Genomic DNA, 10,767 nt, shown 5'->3' on the forward strand with positions numbered 1-10,767 from the left:
TTCCTCAACCCCAGTCAAGTCCCATCCTAGTGGGTCTCTGCCTTTAGATGGGCTATTGAGAGGAATTTAAGTAGGAAACAGCCTAAAGAATTGACCCTTAAAGATCCTTTACATTTTCCAAGAGAAATTTATAAACTCAAAGGAATCTCAATGTAGGGAAATTTTTTTATGCGAAAGTGTTGAAAATGCCTTGATTCAACTAACTGGACAGCTTCAACTATTCCCCTCCCAAACTCAAGTTGGTTATTCTATTTTTTAAAAATTCCTTCTCTCGGGACTTCCCCGGTGGCACAGTGGTTAAGAATCCGCCTGCCAATGCAGGGGACACAGGTTCGAGCCCTGGTCCGGGAGGATCCCACATGCCGCGGAGCAACTAAGCCCGTGCGCCACAACTACTGAGCCTGCGCTGTAGAGGCCACAAGCCACAACTACTGAGCCCGTGTGCCATGACTACTGAAGCCCGTGTGCCTAGAGCCCGTGCTCTGCAACAAGAGAAGCCACCGCAATGAGAAGCCTGAGCACCGAAGAGTAGCCCCTGCTCGCTGCAACTAGAGAAAGCCCACGCCCAGCAATGAAAACCCAACACAGCTAAAAAATAAAGAAAGAAGGAAATTTATTTTAAAAAATTATATAAAAAAAGTTCCTTGTCTCAATGTATCACTTCTTCTCCACATCACTGGTATTTGCCTCCTAACCCCTGACCTTTATCTGACCCGTGACTTTGGCTCTGAGTCAGCATTGCTGTCGGCACGCTCTGGGCCACTCTGAACACTTTCTTTTTCTTTTTTTGTTCCTTTTTATTTTTTATTTAATCTTTTTTATTTTTATTTTTTGGCACACTGTGCGGCATGCAGGATCTTAGTTCCCCAACAAGGGATCGAACCTGTGCCCCCTGCACTGGGAGCTCGGAGTCCCAACCACTGGACTGCCAGGGAATTCCCACTGTTTTTTCCTTTAAAAAGTCAAATAAATAAAGGACTCTATTGCTCCGGGTCTCAGACTTCAGTTCTACTTTATCTCTGTCATCTGTACTTACCTGTTTACTTTTCCCCACCCCTTCAGGCCCTGGAAAGGGAATAGGCTGAATCCATGAGGTCACAACCTGGAAGTCCTAGAAGGAGGTCACTGGAACCTCCAATCTATAGCCAGTCGGTCAGGAGCACAGGTGACAACCTGGGGGGGAAGGAGGAAGTGGGGGAGGGGAAGAGTCTTGTGGGACTGAGCCCTTTATCTGTGGGATCTGATGCTACTCCAGGTAGACAGTGTCAGGATTGAGTTGAGTGATAATACACCCAGCTGGTGCCTGGAGAATTGCTTGGTGATATGGAGGGAACCTCCCATCCCCCCACTTACATTGGAATTGGGTTCAGAATCCCTTTACACATGGTCTATTCTGGAAAATGCCCCTTGTGCACTTGAGAAGAACATGTATGCCATTGTTGTCAGGTGGAGTGTTCTGTATATGTCCATCAGGTCTAGTTGGTTTGTTGTGTTAAGTCCTCTATTTCCTTACTTACCTTCCATCGGGTTCTACCCATTATTGAGAGTGGGGTATTGAAGTCTCCAACTATTATTGTAGAACTGTCTATTTCTGCCTTCAATGCTATCAGTTTTTGCTTCACATATTTTGATGGTCCGGTATTAAGTGTGTGAGTGTTCGTTCTTTTAGGGGTTGGGGTCATATTAACATGGGATAAAAAACCACTGTGATGTGGAGGGCATGCCTACTATGCCCTCCAAACCGCCAAATACATGTATTACTTTCTGTTTATAAATATTTAGTTTCTTCTAGATTTCTGGGTGTTATTCTTCCTCTTATTTAATACATGTGCAATTTATTTTCATGTGTGGTGTGAGGTATGGATCCAACTTTCCTTCCCATACTGCAGCCACTTGTCCTGGAACTATCGCTAAAGACACTCCTGCTCTTGCCCATTGAATATGATGCACCCGTCATTTCTGGTAGGCTGTTCGTTCTGGATTTACAGTTACGTACAAAAAAGAAACCCCATCTGTCTAAGACATAGCTGGTTGGGTTTTGTACTTGCAACCAAATACACTCATACTGATTCTGTGCATGAATGAACAGCAGTTCGATGAACAGAACAGTGCTGGTCAGTGCTGAGTCATGTTCTGCTTCCTCTAACTGCAAGGGATGCTGGGAAAGTGGGTAACTGGACTGTCCTAAGTGTCTTAGAATAACCACCATTGCCTAGGGCTAAGTGTGAAAGTGGGGGCGTGAGTCACCACACAGACCAGCCTCTGGATTTTGTTACGTAGCATTACAGTCCCCCTAAGAGAATACTACTGGGACACTTGTGCAGGGAGAGAACAGACATATGCTGGAACTCCCGAATGATAAGTTCCAGCAGTGAGCTTATTATTCAGCCTGTAGGGTGGCAGGGTGTGTCCAACCAGCCCCAGCAGGACTGGATGGTCTGTTTCTGCCACGCCCACAGCTGACCCCATAGAGAGAAGGTAGAGGGCTTCACGTTGTCTTGTAGGAGGCAGAGTATGAGGGGTGGGGCAGAGAAGGACCATCCTCACCTATTGGTGGAGACTGGCTGCTTCTGTTGCCCTGTTGTATGTATGAGTTTCCTATTGCTGCTGTAACATATCACCCCAAATTTAGTGGCTTAAAAGCAACACAAATTATCTTACATTTCTGGAGGTCAAAAATCTGAAATGGTTCTCATTGGGCTAAAATCAAGGTGTCAATAGGGCTAGTTCCTCCTGGAGGCTCCTGGGGAGAATCTGTTCCTTGCCTCTTCCAGCTTCTAGAGGCTGCCTCTCCATATTCTAAGCCAGCAATGTAGCATCTTCAAGTCTCTCTCTGCTTCTGTCTTCACGTCAGTTGATTACATCAGGCCCACCAGGATAATCCAGGATAATCTCCCCATCTCAAGATCCTTAATTCAGTCACATCTGCAAAGTCTCTTGCCTAGAAGGTATCATTTACACGTTCTGGGGATTAGGACCAAGTGTTACACCTTGTTATCCCAGGGGAAGGGCAGCAGCTGATTCTCCCTGTCGGGGAGGGAGGGAGGAAGGGCTCTGGGAGCAGGGCAGAGCTAGGAACCTTCCAGAAAGGCCATGGCTCGTTGGGCTCAGGGCGCAGCTATCAGCTCAGCTCTGCTGTGATGTGGGTCTGGAGGGTCCTCAGCCTGTTACCGAGCCCAAGCTCACTCTGCCCGCTGCACGATGGGCCAATAAATCAGGAGACGAGTTGTTGGGGCAAGGAATAACTATTTTAATCGGACAGCTAGGGACCAAGAAGATGGCAGAGTAGTGTCTCAAAAAACCATCTTGGGGCTTCCCTGGTGGCGCAGTGGTTGAGAATCTGCCTGCCAATGCAGGGGACACGGGTTCGAGCCCTGGTCTGGGAAGATCCCCCATGCCACAATTGCTGAGCCTGCGCGTCTGGAGCCTGTGCTCCGCAACAAGAGAGGCCGTGATGGTGAGAGGCCCACGCACCGCGATGGAGAGTGGTCCCCACTTGCCGCAACTAGAGAAAGCCCTCGCACAGAAACGAAGACTCAACACAGTCATAAATAAATAAATAAAAGAACGTGAATTTCTAAAAAAAAAAAAAAAAAACAAAAAAACCATCTTGTCCCAGTCCAAATTCAGGCTCCTTTTATACAGAGGAGGGGGGAGGGGAGGGGCCCACTGCAGCGCTGACCAGTGGCTGAGCGGGGCTCCTATAGGTCTCGCCTGCCCCGCCCCTATTACAAGCCTGGTTCCTGTTGTCAGGCCTCTCCCCTCCCCTGCTCCACCTGGGCCCCGCCCCCCCCCCATCCCAACTGCCTCTTGGCTGGTCTCCTGCCTCCATCTGGCCCAAGTATTGTGGCCAGAGGAGGCTTTCCAAGGTGGAAATCTGAGCAAGTCGCTCAGCTTAAAACCCTGCTGACAGCTCCGGGTTACCTTTTAGGATGAAATTCCACATCCCCAGCCTTGCAGTCCCACTCTTCAGGACCTGGTGCTGATTCTCACTTCACCTCCCAGAGTGTGGAGAGAACTGCATTTCTCCCATTGTTCCAGGTCGATTCTTGCCTCTTCACCTTCATATGTGTGGTTCCTCCTGCCCTTCCTCCCATCCCTCCTCTGCCAACTCCTATTCATCCTTCAGGACCCAACTTGGGTGTCACTTCCTGGGAAAACTTCAGGATTGGCCAGGATCCTGTGGATGCAACAGAAATGGATTCAGTCTGGTCCACATGAATGGGGGAGGGGTGGTCCCCAAAGGGCCGATGTTATCACAAGGGGAAAGGATACTGGATACTTGGGGACACTGCCCAAGTATATGCCTCCCTCTCTGATACATCCGAGTGGGCCTGGTGCCCCTGTGGGCATGTTCACCAGTCCTGGCACTGACCACAGTACATCCTTGGTGGCCGGTTGCTTGCCTGCCTCCCCGCCCAGTGAGCTCCTGATGAGAACCCGGCCTGGCTCAGCTGGGCCCTCTGGGTCAGCACAGTGTCCGGCACACAGCTGCCCCAAGATTGTGATGTGGCAGGGGTTTGAGGAGCAGTTGTAAACTCAGAAACACAATGAACTGAGAGATCTGTGAGCTGTGGGAGGACCCTAAGCCAAGGCAAATGGAGGGTAAACAGGCTGGGAAGCTGAGTCCTTTCTGCTCAGGGCTTGCTTTCTTGAGAACAGGGAGATGGGCAGTGCATACTTTGGAAAAGTGTTTGGCAGTGTCTAGGAAAGCTAAAAAGATGCTCAGGCTCTGCCCAGCAAGTCCACCCTTGGTGTAGATGCAACAGAAATGAGTGTGCATCCCACCGAGACATCACATGAGTCCCCAGAGCAGCTTCATTCACAAGAGCCCCAAACTGAAAAGAACCCGAATGTCCTCCTCGGTGAAATGGATAGATAGTGTGGACTATTCACAAAATGGAAAGAAAGTTCATGTCAGAATTGACTCGCCCTGGCTTCCCTGGTGGCACAGTGGTTAAGAATCTGCCTGCCAATGCAGGTGACACCGGTTCGAGCCCTGGTCCGGGAAGATCCCACATGCCGTGGAGCAGCTAAGCCCGTGTGCCACAACTCCTAAGCCTGCGTTCTAGAGCCTGTGAGCCACAACTACTGAGCCTGCATGCCACAACTAATGAAGCCTGATTGCCTAGAGCCCGTGCTCTGCAACAAGAGAAGCCACTGCAATGAGAAGCCCGCTCACCGCAACAGAGAGTAGACCCCGCTCGCAGCAACTAGAGAAAGCCCGCGTGCAGCAACTAAGACCCAACACAGCCAAAAATAAAATTAAATTAAAAATTAATTAAAAAAAAAAAAAAAAGAATCTGCCTGCTAATGCAGGGGACACGGGTTTGAGCCCTGGCCTGGGAAGATCCCACATGCCTTGGAGCAACTAAGCCCGAGAGCCACAACTACTGAGCTCGCGTGCCTAGAGCCCATGCTCTGCAACAAGAGAAGCCACCGCAATAAGACTGCACGGCAACGAAGAGTAGCCCCTGCTCGCCGCAGTCAGAGAAAGCCCGCGCGCAGCAACGAAGACCCAACGCAGCCAAAAATAAATAAGTAAATAAAATAAATTTATTTAAAAAAAAAAAGAATTGACTCACCCTACATCTGCGGGTTGAGAACCCACATCCAGCTGAGAAGGATGTGCTTGAGAAGGAAACCCCAAATCTGTTTGGGGAACACTTTTAACCCAGGGAAATTTAGAATTGAGTATAGTGATGATGAAGTAAATCAAAACTATAGCATTTATCTTTTTGTGTTAAGCTCAGAAATCTACTTTGTATCTTTGGCTTTTTCAGAACTTAGAAAGTTTAAGCAAATTGGGCAGATTTGAGTGTTAACATCAGACTTGTGATTCTAATTTTAAATGTGCTCTTGAGTCATTGGTTTCGACGTGTGATTGTAAGTTGAAATCTTACTAAGTTGGTAAACAGTTTTTGAATATTTAAAAATCACCGTAATTATAAGTTTAATGTATCTGATTGATAAGGATCGCTTAAGGACTTGGGAAGATTTATTAGTCAGATAACTGAAAAAGTTAGAAAATGGAATATAATACACTTTGATTGCAGCGTAAAATGTTTAAAGGAGTTTAATTAACTAAGTAGGTAAATGCTACAAACATGAATCAAAGTTCGCCTTAAAAATGATTGCTAAAATTGGCTGGATATATTCATAGAATAAGATTTGCACATTGCATTTAAAAGCTCAGCAAAGAATTAGGGCTTAAAAACCAAAGTATTTCTGAAAAGCCTTTTCTCTGCCCAAAAGCTGTCCTCAAAAACGCCAGAAAAATACTTGGATTGGGACCAGAAGGGAGGCTGGAGGGAGGAGGACTCAGCAGCCACCTCTCAGCCGTCATCCCGGACCAACGGGGCAATAGGTCTGGCAGGTGGTGCCCATGGGTGGGTGATGTGAGCCCTGGATCCAGGCTCCCTCCTTCCTCTCCCCATCCCCAACTTGGAGATACTCCCCAAAGCAGCCACTGGGCTACTGCAGAGACCTCGGGGGTGGGGGGGGCGGGTCACTGGAAGTCCCAGCCCCTGTGCCTCGCAGCCTCTGTGAGAAGTGAGCTTGGACACCCCCGACACCCTCTGGTCTTCGGAGCCTCTTGTCTGCTTGGCGTTGCCCTCTGTGGTGGGCAGAAGAATGCCCCCCAAAGATATCCAGGTCCTAATCTCTGGAACCTGCAAATGTTACCTTATATGGCAAAAGACACTTTGCAGATGCAATGGAATTAAGGTTTTTGAGATTAAGGAGTATTATCCTGGATTATCTGGGTGGGCCGTAAGCGTGATCACAAGTGTCCTTGTAAGAGAGGCAGAGGGAGATTTGATGAAAGGAGGTGGCGATGAGAGCACTGAAGCAGGTGGTTACGCTCCCGAGCGCAAGGAATACAGCTCTGGAAACCGGAAAAGGCGAGCAGCCAGTTTCTCCCCACGAGCCTCTGGAGGGAGGAAGTCCCTGCCGTCGCCTTGACTTCAGACCGTTGAGACTCTGATTGTGGACCTCGGGACTCCATACTGTCAGAGAAGAAATGGTGTAGTTTTAAGCCACCACGTTGGTGGTCACTGTCACAGCAGCAAGAGGAAACTGGTATACCTGCTCCGAGCATGTCCTTGCCTGTGGCTCCCCATGATGCCACAACTCTGCTCAGGGGCCCCATGGCCCTTGCTGACTCCTTGGACAGAGTGGGGGGCCTGGGGAGATTTCAGTCCATCCTCTTCCCCGGGGAGCTGCTGACATCTCACCATTTAGTGGAGAACGTCTTGGCACCTGCCCCAGTCATTGGTACAGGATTCCCAAGCTTGACAGTGGCACCATGTCAGTGGGTGTGGCTAGCATGATAACGACCTCAAGGCCTCTCTGTAAGTCTGCAGGCAGCACACCCTGGGGCCTGGCTGTGGGTCCCACCTGTCCCTAATGCAGGCTCCTCTGCGGGCTTCCTCACCGTGTGGAGTGGATTGCAAACTGGGCCTGAACCACAGGGGGGGCCATCATCGCCTATCACTACCGGTGGGCCTCAGATTGCTGGGGACCCTGGGCTACTGCATCCCAGACTGGCACCTCCTGCACCTCACCATCGCCACCCCCCTTCCTGTACTCCTGGCAGGTGTGGTCTGGTTTCGGTGACAGCTCAGAGATGCCTGGTGTTAGATCAGGGGAGGCAAGTCAAACATTCCACAACCAACCCCAGTGGCCACACCGATTCACATCACAGTTAAGCTGAAGTTCACAGGAAACAATGTGTGATCCAGAGATCTCCAAAGTGGGTGGCATGCTTCTGGGGGAGGCACCAGACAATCTGTCGGGGTAAGGGAAGAAATGTCAGAACTCCCATTTGTATTTATTTTTAGCTCATTCTTTTAAATTTCCATTTCTTGATTATCTTTTATATTATCTTTAATATATTAGGAGTCTAAGTATATATTTATAACTAAATAAATATGAAATGGTGAGAATAAGCTTTAAACTTTTTAGTTAATGAAGATGATGAATAAAGAATGTTTTTACATCACTAATCTAATGGTCAAGCATTTATTGATTTTCTACCATAGGCAAAGAACTAAGCTAGATGCTGGGGGATTTTTTTTTTTTAATGAAAAGACTTTAGTCTTTTGTTTTTAGTCTGTGTTTACACAGAGGAGAATACATATTACATATTCACAATACATATATTTGGCAAAGGACTATATCCAGAAAATATAAACAACTCTTATGACTCAATAATGGTGGAATTTAAAAAAAAAGAGCACAGGGTATGGTCTCTAGCAGAAAGGTTAGAAGTGCTGCTCTGAATGACAGCCTGGGAAGAATATCTGTAACTCACATCACAGACAAAGGCTAATTTCCCTAAAATATAAAGAGCATGTACAAATCAACAAGAAAATGACTCACAGCCTAATTGGGGGAGGAGAAGGGCTGGGCAGATGAGATTCACAAAAATGAATTACAAATGGCTGTTGAACATGTGAAAGATGCTCACTCATCGTAAGCAGGACATGTGTTAAAAGAACACTGAAATACCAGTTTTCCCCCATCATGTTGGCCAAGATCCACAATGTGAAAGCAGGCGCCACTGATGGTGAGGGAGGCAGGTCATCTATTACAACAGTGACACCTTCAGAATTACAAACACACACGCCTCCAAGTTGGCCACTCATCTTCTGGGAATTTACCTACCAATGTACTCACCTGTGGGAAATAAACTGCACACATCCATACAGTGCGGTATCACTCGGGCTTAAAGAAGAATCAGGAAGCTCTATACGTACGGATATGGAATGAGTTCCAAGAATTATTGGTAGTGGAAATGGAGAGGGGCTACGATTTGTGTAAAAAAGAAGAAAAAAATACATATTTATATATGCATAGACAAATTCATGGAAAGCCGAGCTCAGGTGGGAGAGGCGGAACCAGAGCCTTCTTTGGGGGCTGCTATCCAGAACAGGACAGATCCCTGGACAGGTCGGGAAGTGAGCTGGGAAAGGACCCACAGTGCCCTGCTCCAAGTCTTCATGGGGCCATGTTAAGCTCTCCAGCCTCGGTTTCCTCATAGGAAACAAACACTGCCCACCCCTTAAGCCCCTGGGCTTGCTGGATGCCAGGTTAACACAGGCCCTGTTATTAGGGGTTTTCCGGCACCAGGCTCTGGGCTCTGGGCTTCACATAGATTATCTCATGGAAACCTCACGACAGCCCCGTGAGAGGGCTACTATTTGCATCTCAGTTTCCAGGTGCTGAAAGTGAGGCTTAGTAAAGAGGTTAAATAATTGGCCCCATGTCACACGGTGACAAAGCGAGATTCCACCCGGCTCTCTCTTTCCAAAGCTGAGCCACATTTCTTTTCTTATGTACAGTGAGACCTCAAACCTACATCCGGGCTGGTATTTTGCTGTGTCTTGCATTGCCCCAGCTCACAGCCCTGAGCCAACCTTGGGGTCCCCAAAAGCACCCGGTTCTAGAGGAGGCTGCAGCCTCACGTGCTCTCCTTGTCCCTGTGGGTTGATGCTGGCTGCCCGTCCGTCCTTCCGGAGCCTCAGGAACAAAGTACGTTGCTGATGGGGCTGCAAAGCAACGTGGACAGCACTGCGGTCCTGGACAGCGGCAGGGAGACGGCCGCCAGCACTAGGGGAGGGGAGAGGAGCTGCCGCACAGCCCGCAGAGGGGCAGAGCCCCCTAGTTCTCCCGACTCGCCCTAAACAAAGAGGACGAAGGCCACAGCTGCCCCTCACAGAGGCTTTCCGTCGCCTGAGTTAGAGGAATTCCCCTCCCTGCTCGATCCCCTTCTGCTATATCATCCTCTGTCCTCCATTTCTATTAGTATATTTGCGCGTTGATTGCTGTCTCTCTTCCTCTGCTGGAGTGGAGCCCCTATGAGGCAGCGCTTTAGGGGCGTGTCCTCGGGCCGTTCCTTACACAACAGGCGCTCAGGAGATGTCTGTTGAATGAATAAATGAACGAATGAGTGCGTGTAGAGTTCATCCCAAGCGCTCTGTCTGCTCCCAGGGATGAGGATCATACGGGGGACCCCAGGGCCACCATCCAGGGCACAGACCTGGGGGCCCTCGAGCTCTTGCTGCTGCCTATGTCCCACACCACCTGCTTCCCACCACAGGTGCTTCATAGTGGGAAACGGGAGGCGTCAGGTGTGCCAGGATTGGAGGTTGTCAGCATGGGGAAGCTGGAGGTGGGCAAATTAGAAGGGAAGCAGCCCATGTGATTGGTCAGGGGAGCTGATTTGGTTTTCTCTGGTAGGTCCGAAGTTGGAGCAGAGAAAAAATTAGGGCAGCTGGTAGTTACCTACCGAGTTCTGGCCTTTTGGGTTTGAGGCTGCAGAAGTTGAGGTTTGGCTTCCCCGGGCTGGTCTGCTGCGGCTCGCGCAGTGTTCTATTTTTGTATGTGGTCTGGCCTTGGTCGGTTTGTACATTCAGCCTCTCACGATCCACCGATCCACGGCGCCCTAGGCTTGCCTGGTGCGCGGCTCCTCCCTTTTTTGTGCGGTCGGTGGTGCTGGGGAACCCTGAGGCCGCCATCCCAGGCGGATTCTCAGCACCCGCCCGCAGGTCTGGCCGCCCCCCGGGGCCCTGCAGGCTGTGGGGAGCGACAGGCCCCGTCCCTGCGCTGCTTGGCGAAGTGCACACGCCGCCTGCAAATCCGCCGCCAGCAAACCCGCCGCTGCGTCGCGCGGACGCTGGACCTGCTCCTGGGCGGAGCCAGCGGGCTCGCAACTACCTGGGCGCCCAGGTGGGTGCGCAGGGCCGGGGGGGGGGGCGCCATCGT

This window comes from Balaenoptera musculus, chromosome 8, assembly GCF_009873245.2.
Source record: "Balaenoptera musculus isolate JJ_BM4_2016_0621 chromosome 8, mBalMus1.pri.v3, whole genome shotgun sequence".
Taxonomy (NCBI): domain Eukaryota; kingdom Metazoa; phylum Chordata; class Mammalia; order Artiodactyla; family Balaenopteridae; genus Balaenoptera; species Balaenoptera musculus.